Here is an 8,174-nt window from a genome sequence, read left to right as displayed (position 1 = left end):
CCTAACCTAACTAAGCCTAAACCCAAGTGCTGGCAAGATCCGCAAGGGAGGCTGAGGTGGGAAGCTGAGCTCCAACAAGTTGGAGGGGCTTGAGAACACCTCAGAGTTTTACAGACAGGCTGAAACAAAACAGAATATGTGCCCCCTTCCTCTCTCCATCCTTCCAAGCAAGGTCAAGATGATCTACTAATAACTGAACTACTTACTAGAACAAATATGAAAAATAAAACTCTTTAGAAGATAATAGAATCTAGAATATTTATATATTTATAACATATCACTCACATTTTCTAGTATAATACAAAATCAAGAAGTCACCAGACACCCAAAGAAACAGGAAAATGTGACCAATAGTCAATAAGAAATAGCTGTCAATAGCAACCACCTCTGAGTGGCCAAGATAATTAATCTTGACATATTTTACAGCAGCTATAATAAGTATATTCAAGGACTTTAAGGCAACTATGATCTTCATGAAAAAATAGATAAGGAATCTCAACAGAGAAATGGAAAATGACAAAGTGAAAATTCTACAACAGAAAAGTAAATAACCGGAATGAATACTTCATGGATTAGCTTAACAGAACTTGGAGATGGCAAAAGAAGGAGTCAGTGAACATAATCAATACAAATTACCCAATTTGAAGAAAGGGTGAAAAAAAAATTTGAAGGAAAAGTAACAGAAACTTAGGGATATGTAGTACACTATAAAATAGTATAAGATACATGTTACTCAAATGCCAGAAAGAGGCAAGAGTGAGAATGGAGCAGAAGAATATTTGAAGAAATAATGGCCACAAATTTCTCAAATACTAGGAAAAATATCAATATATGGAACCAAGAAGGTCAGCAAACCACAGGGAAGCTAAATACAAAGAAAGCACACCCCGAACTGTCGTAATGCCATGGCTGAGAAGTCCTCCAAAACCATCAAGTCAAACAATAATTTTAAAAAGGAGAATCAGCTAAGAAGGCAGCAGAGGAAATTACATGGAAAATTAATGCTTAGTCAGTTAACTCAAAAGAGGGCTGGAAGGAGCCACAAAGGTGCAAAATGGAAAGTAAATAACAGGATGGTATACTTAAACCCAGTCATATCAATAAATCCATTAAATGTAAATGGACTAAGCACCCCCTAATGGAGCAAGTCTTTTCTTTTTTTTTAATGTTGCTGAGACAACTGGGTGTTTATATGGAAAAAATGAACTTCAAACCCTTTCTTACTCTGATTAAAAATTTAAATTAGAGATGGATTACAGACCTAAATCTAAAACTAAACTCACAAAGCTTCTAGAAGAAAATATAAGAGAAAATCTCCCTGACTTTGGTGTAGGTAAAGATTTCTTGGGTGGGGCACAAAAAGCATGAACCATAAAAGAAAAAAAAAATGTGTAGGAATGTACAATGATATACTTTTGAGAACTATTTGGCATTTTATAATAAAGTTATACACACATCTACCCAATGTCCCAGCAATTCCATTCCTATGTGTTTACACAAGAGAAACAAAAACAAGTAACACACACAAAAAACCTGTACAAGGATCTTCATAGCAGTCTTATTCATAATAGCCCCAAACAGAAACAATCAAAATGGATAAACAAATTGCTGTTTATTTATATAACAGAAGAATTCTCCGCAATAAGAAGAATAAACTGACACATTTGTGGTCTGGAACCATCCTGAAGGTGCTAGGTCTGGAACTTCCCAAAGGTGCTAGGTGCCCCATCAAGATCTTCTGACTCCAGATGTCAACCCTTTACCCTCTTGGCCTCTATCTCCTGCCGGTAAGGAGGCCAGTCTGGGGTTGGCACCCACGGGGATCCTTGCTGTCTCTTGCAAGCTCTGAATGAAGCCTATAGAGTCTCAGGGCTACCAGCCTGGCCCTAGACCAGCCATGGAAAAAGGGCACTGGCCCTGGCTAAGGGTCTATTTGAACGTGGGCATTTTTTCTGTTTCCTTAAGCTACTGCCCTTCCATGAGCCCTAGACTCCATTTCTGAAGCTCTCCCCAAAGATTACAGTCTTAGCTTCACTGAGAGTCCACCAAGAGTCCAATGAGAACTGTGGACTTTGGGTGATAATGATGTGTCACTGTGGTGTTAGCCACCGTAATAAATGCACCACTCTGCTGAGGAGTGCTGGTAGAAGAGGCTGTGCACGTGTGGGGGCAAAAGAGCACATGGGAGGTTGCTGTGCCTTCCTCTCAATTTAGCTGTGAATTTAAAACTGCTCTAAAAAATGAAATCTGATTTTAAAAGAAAAAAAAAACAGCTAATAGCAAAATATCCCAGATTTTTATCTCCTTAGTTGGAGATAATGCTCATTCTTAGTTTGCGTTGCTTAGCCTTCATTCTAAATTTTTTGAGAAGGACTGCCATTGCCCAGGCAGTGTGAAGTAGACCACTGGACTGTCTCCAGGGTGCTGGGATCTTAAGAGGGCGGAATCCTCATGGCTTGGGTCACATTGTACTAACATGGTGACTTGTACTAACCACGTAGGTGGAGTTAGCTGATGACACATTTCTCAGAAATTTCTATAAGTTTCTAGAAAATAGGTTATTTGGCAGGTAAAGCAATAATGCCCCCTCTCCCTGCTTTCAAATTTAAGACTGAGAAATACAACATGCCACTTCTACAAATTTAATGCTTTTTAAAAATTTACTTTTAGTTACAAATCAAAAGAGTTTTAGTAACAAAAGTGAGGTTAAGTTACTCTCCTACTACTCATTGAGCGAAAAGATAAGGCTAATTATCACTTGACCTTAGAATATCAAATTAATCACTATTTATAGGTTTTCAACTATCCTGAAACCTTGAGACACTTCATTTGGAATTAAGTAATTACAGCAGCCTTGAGGCAGGAAGAACTGAGACCTGTGTCCCGAGCCCCAGTCACTTCACCGTGACTTCAACAGCCAGAGATTTTCCAGGTTCTCCTTTATGAAGAGGACATAGCGAGTGTTGTTACCATCAGGCCCCGAAACTACTTCGTGCCGAGCTCATAAAACAAACCTTCTCTGACAACAGTCAGGGAGCAAACCTTAAAAGGCAAGCAAGTGGGGCCCTGACGTCTCCTCTCAGCGGAGGAAGAAGCCCCGGTCCCGCTGGTGAGAGGGGTGGGCTCTTGGGTCTCCGCTCCCGGCAGAGGGAACCGCAGCCCCCGCCCTGAATGAAGACAGGCCCTGGCGGCGAGGAACAGAGCAGGCGTGGCCTCTTTGCGCCACTGTCCTCTGCGTCCGCGCCGGCCGCTCACGGGCGGGCACCGTTCTCCGGCCGGATCCGTCCCACACCCGCCAGCTCCCGGGTCGCACACCAGAGCAGGTCTGAGTCACTTCCTCACATCTCCCCACCCCCCGGGGCAGCCCCACCCGGACAGGGAGCGCGCTTGCGGGACACCCCACAGTTGGATGCGCTCCGTCGTGCCACGGACCGCTGGCCTCACCGCGGCCGTTACTTCCCGTACAAAGGGTCTAGAAGCGAGCGGTCTCAGGGCTGCCCCGGCTCGTGACCTCGTCCGCGACCCTGATCGTCGGGCTTGTCACTTGCTGGGATCCACGGGGAAGCTCTGGGTCCCAGCTCTGTAGACAGAGCATCCGACCAAGCAAAAAGAGCCTTTCTCCTTTGTCTTTTGTTAAGGAGGAGCCCGCCCCTCTGGCGGCGCGGGAGAAGGCGGGGGACCGGGCAGGCTGGGCCGTGTCCCCGCCAGCCTTTCCCCGGGACGGTGGACCCTGCTTTTCACCTTTAACTAAATTTATTAATGTATGTGTTAAACATAAAATAATTTATCCTTGTTGTTGAAAATGAAGTAACACAAGGTACTTTACACAGGAAAAAGTGCCTGAGGGGCACTTCTTGTTCGCATCTTGGCACAGTGTCATCCTGCTGGTTTCTGCGTAGGTTCCGCATCTGTAGTGAGGGCAAGAGCGGCGTTTAGAGTCACCGCTAGAGAGGCGCCCGGCTGGCTCGGCTGGTAAGTGACTGAAACTGGTTTGAGCTCAGGTCCCGATCTCATGGGTTATGCGGTCAAGCCCCAGCATCCGGCTCAGCAGTGGGAGTCGGCTTGGATATTCTCTCCCCAAAAATAAAATTGTCACTGCAGCTGCTCCGAACTTTTAAGAGAATGCCATAACGTATCTTGAGAGAAGTTGATTTCTTTGTATCTGGGAAACGTCTCGAATGGGCTTCCTTAAGGGGAAAATGTTAAGCGCGCTCACCTCCACCCTGCCTGCCACGCAGTCTAAAAGGCAGCAGTAAAACATAACGAGGACTGAATTGAGAACATTTTTTAAATTATTCATTAATGACCTAAAACAGGCGTGAAGGCTTGCGAGTGTGGAGAAACAGCCAGATGTGTGGAGGGAAGGGTTGGCCCGGGGCCTGTGGAGGGTCTGTGAGGGCAGCTGGAGCAAAGTACCACAGACTGGGTGGCTTAGGAACAAGAGGAAGTATTTGTCGCAGTCGAAGAAGCAGCAAGTCTGAGCACAGTCGGGTTCTGTGGGGCCCCCTTCCTGGTTACAGATGACAAATTTGTTGCATCCTTGTAAGGTGGAAAAATGTAGACCAACTCTCTGACCTCTTTTTATAAGGGCATTAATCCCATTCATGAAGTCTCTACCCTCATGACCCAGTTAACTCCCAAAGGCCCCACCTCCTAATACCATCACAATGGGGATTAGATTTCAACATAAGAAGTTTGGAGGGACACAAACATTCGGTCCCTAACAGAGGACTACAGATGATGGGAAATTTTCTTGAGGAGAGATGTTTTAATGATCTATGCATGACAAAGCACTGCAAAGCTTGATAGCTTAAAACAAAATTTAGGAATTCTCATGGTCCTGTGGGTTGATGGAGATCAGTTGGGGGGCTCTCGCTTGAGGTCTGGAGTTGTTGGAAGGCTCAACTCCAAAATGAGTTCTTTACTCACATGTCCGGTGCTTCGGCTGGCTGGGCAGGAGCACGGGAGCTGGCCGGGCATCTCTTCTCTCTCCACCTGGCCTTGCCCGGGGCTAGCTTGGCTTCTCTTCGTGTGGCGGCCTCAGAGCGGTGGGACTTCTTACAGAAGCGTCCATTCCAAGAGATCAAGACAAAGCCGTAAGGCTTCTTTTGACCTAGTCTCAGAGGACATGCAGCATCCCTTGCTACATTCAGTTGACTTACAGTTGCTTCCCTAACCAGCCACAGGGGAGGCACTCCATGACAAATTCTACTACTTTCGAAGTCCAAATGCAGCTTTTCATCAACAACACAAAAACCAGCTCATAGTTATATAGCATTTACCGTGTGCCAACAACCTATGAGGTAGGTCATTTCCTCTTTTTGTAGGTAAAGAAACTGAGGCACAAAAAAGGTGAAGTGACGCACCAGTGGCCACAGAGCTCGTAATTATAGAAGCCTTAAGTCAAAACCCAGGCAACCGGGCTCAGGCTTCCTGAAGAAGAAGAGAACCCACTTTAGTGTTTCCGGCACTGGGGTCTGAAACTGCAAATTAATATATTCCCCGTGGCAGGTGACTCGAGGGTTGCAACAGATATTTTGCTGTGTTTTTTTTCCTGGGTAATTGATGACTCTTCACTGAAATTTTAAGAAACAAGCAGAAGCCGGTGGCACAAAGACCCAGACCCTATTTGTAGCTATTGCTCTGGTCTTGACCCTTGTCCCCTTCTGGAAACCTGAAATTGACATCCCTGCCTCGTACACAGCCCAGGGCATTTCCGTAAGTGAACACCCCACCCCGACCATATGCACTGAGGACACACATTTATTTTGAACGCCTGTGCAGCCAGCTTTGTAGGATGTCTTCTCTTGCTGGGGCCTGGCTACAGGAACCGGTCATGCTCGATTGGCCACTGCCCACTGGCATCTTATTCTGCAGCCTGCATGACTTCCCCAAGACACCTGGTGGCAACACATTTCCTTAAATCCTTTGGAGACTATAGCCTCGCACCTCCAAATTCCTCTCACCCCTGAGTCAGGCACAATCCTTTTTAGAAATTTCTGCACTTCCACTGAGGAATGTGCTTTAACCAAACTCAATACCAGCAAGGAAAGAGCAGTGTAGCTGGACCTGGAACTTTCTATTCCTGGCTTGACAATGACCTTGGACAAGTTACATGCCTGCATATCAGAGAACAAGAGTTCCCAAGTCTTTTCTTGGCAAAGATCTGTTTGCCCTCAATGAACTATCATTCATGACTTTGCACTCACGAAATTATAACTTAGTTTCTCCATTTTATTAATCACACAAAATTAACCCCCAATTAAGCTTCGGTTTAGTATAAGCTGATCGTGGCTACTGTCGCAGCTGATTAAATGGAAATATTTTCATTAGCTTGGGCAACCTTAAGTAAGCATATGGATTCCTCTCAGCTTTTGAAATTTTGAAAATTGTGTGGACCCCATTAACTACTACCCCTGGCTGTGTTGACCATACCCAGGACTCAAAGACTAAGTCCAAGTATTGTGCCTCCGTCACTTACCTTAAATACAGAGTGATGGTATCTATCCTTGTTGGGCCCTTCTTTGTCCTTACAAGACCCATGAGTTGGCCCTTCCCTTGGGCACAAATTCTGTCAAGGGATTGCCCACTCAAATCTCCCCTTGGCTTTCAGGGCCTTGCTAACCTCCATCTCCTACCAACACCATCAACATATGCCACCTTTTGTGATGGACTCCTTGAAGATTTACTCCCATATTAACCACACTGGGACAACCAAGGAGCTGATGGAGAGTGTGAGGGGATTCCCAATTAGAGTTAGTCTCAGCTCACACAAAATTCAGAGAAGTTGGCTTAATATGAAGATCAATTCCCAATGGATTAAAGGATGGAACAACCCCAAAGATACCAGGATGGACCTGCCACATATTCATCCCCCCCTCCACTGAAATCTGGCCCCCTTCTTTTTTTTTTTTTTGAAGATTTTTAAATTTATTTATTTGACAGAGATAGAGACAGCCAGTGAGAGAGGGAACACAAGCAGGGGGAGTGGGAGAGGAAGAAGCAGGCTCATAGCGGAGAAGCCTGATGTGGGGCTCGATCCCATAACGCCGGGATCACGCCCTGAGCCGAAGGCAGACGCCCAACCACTATGCCACCCAGGCGCCCCTGGACCCCTTCTAACTCCTCTTTCTCTCCCTCCATCCTGCAACAACCGCCTACCAGACTGCAAGAGAGAAGGGCTTTGTCCTCAACCTCATGCTCAGAAATACTCTTGTTATAAATAGCTCAGCTCCGGGTGCTGTGCACCAGGGGAGTTGCTGGGAACACGATAATGCCCAGCGCACTGAGGGTGGAGCCAGGGAAAGATTAATAGGGGTGAAAGGGTAGCCAGCTCAGGCAAGGGATCAAAACACCAGCTCCACGTGAGCCAGAAAACTCCTGATCCACTCAGGCCAGACTCACAACTGCAGCTCCCTGAGCCCCCTCTCCCTTTCACACACTAGGCGTGCCAGATCCTATCACTGTACCCCATCCCATACAGCACGTTCCTGCTTGCCACCCCATGACTTGCGCTCTTTCCTGTAAGAATACACCACCCCACTGCTACTGGCACTAGCCCTGGCATGGGATTTGCTTTGGTCAGTGGAGACATATATAAATGTGTGCCAATGTGTTTTGCCAGCTCTTTTTTCCTTGCCTCTATAAGAATGGCATATTCTAGACAGGGCATGCCCTGCGGTGGGGATCCCGAGATGAGAAGACAGAAGCAGCAGGTCGTGGCCAGTGCCGGCAACCAGTGGCATGCGATGTGCATGAAAAGAAAACATGGCCAATGTCACCCTGAGATCTAGTTATTCTTGCAGCATAATCTGGCAGAAGCTAATGTGCTAGGAGTCACAAACTCCGTGCTGTGGGCAAGCAAAGCAGATGAGTGAGGCAGAGTGTGACGGCCGTGGGGATGGCGGGGCTGTGACAGGCGGCAGAGAATCGGTCTCAGGTGAGCCTCCAGCATTAAACTGTGTTATGAGTTAAAATAAAAAATGCTATTTGGTTAAACATCAAGAGGCCAAGATTTTAATAACAGCTGATATTTACTCCTGTAAGTTTAGACTATTAAGAAAAATGTAGTTAAAAACAAAAAAACATAATGACCCAGCTGCTTGTTTTTCATAATCATTTAACTTTTTAGAGATCTTTTAGGCATCAATTTCTAGTTGAAAAGAAACAATCTT

The 8,174-nt window shown here is 45.8% G+C and overlaps 1 long non-coding RNA gene across 1 annotated transcript in view; it reads left to right on the top strand.

The window, feature by feature from the left end:
- Positions 1-1,543: 1,543 nt before the first annotated feature.
- The window catches only part of LOC121104245, a 21,647-nt gene continuing 15,016 nt past the window's right edge, over positions 1,544-8,174 (top strand). Inside the window, exons 1-3 of the long non-coding RNA XR_005836524.1 lie at positions 1,544-3,323; positions 3,831-3,972; positions 7,806-7,939. This is a non-coding gene — a long non-coding RNA (uncharacterized LOC121104245). The remainder of the gene's footprint in view (positions 3,324-3,830; positions 3,973-7,805; positions 7,940-8,174) is intronic.

This window comes from Ursus maritimus, unplaced genomic scaffold, assembly GCF_017311325.1.
Source record: "Ursus maritimus isolate PB19 unplaced genomic scaffold, ASM1731132v1 scaffold_20, whole genome shotgun sequence".
Taxonomy (NCBI): Eukaryota; Metazoa; Chordata; class Mammalia; order Carnivora; family Ursidae; genus Ursus; species Ursus maritimus.
Note: the sequence above shows the minus strand (reverse complement) of the source record. Positions and strands in the feature narration are given on the sequence as shown.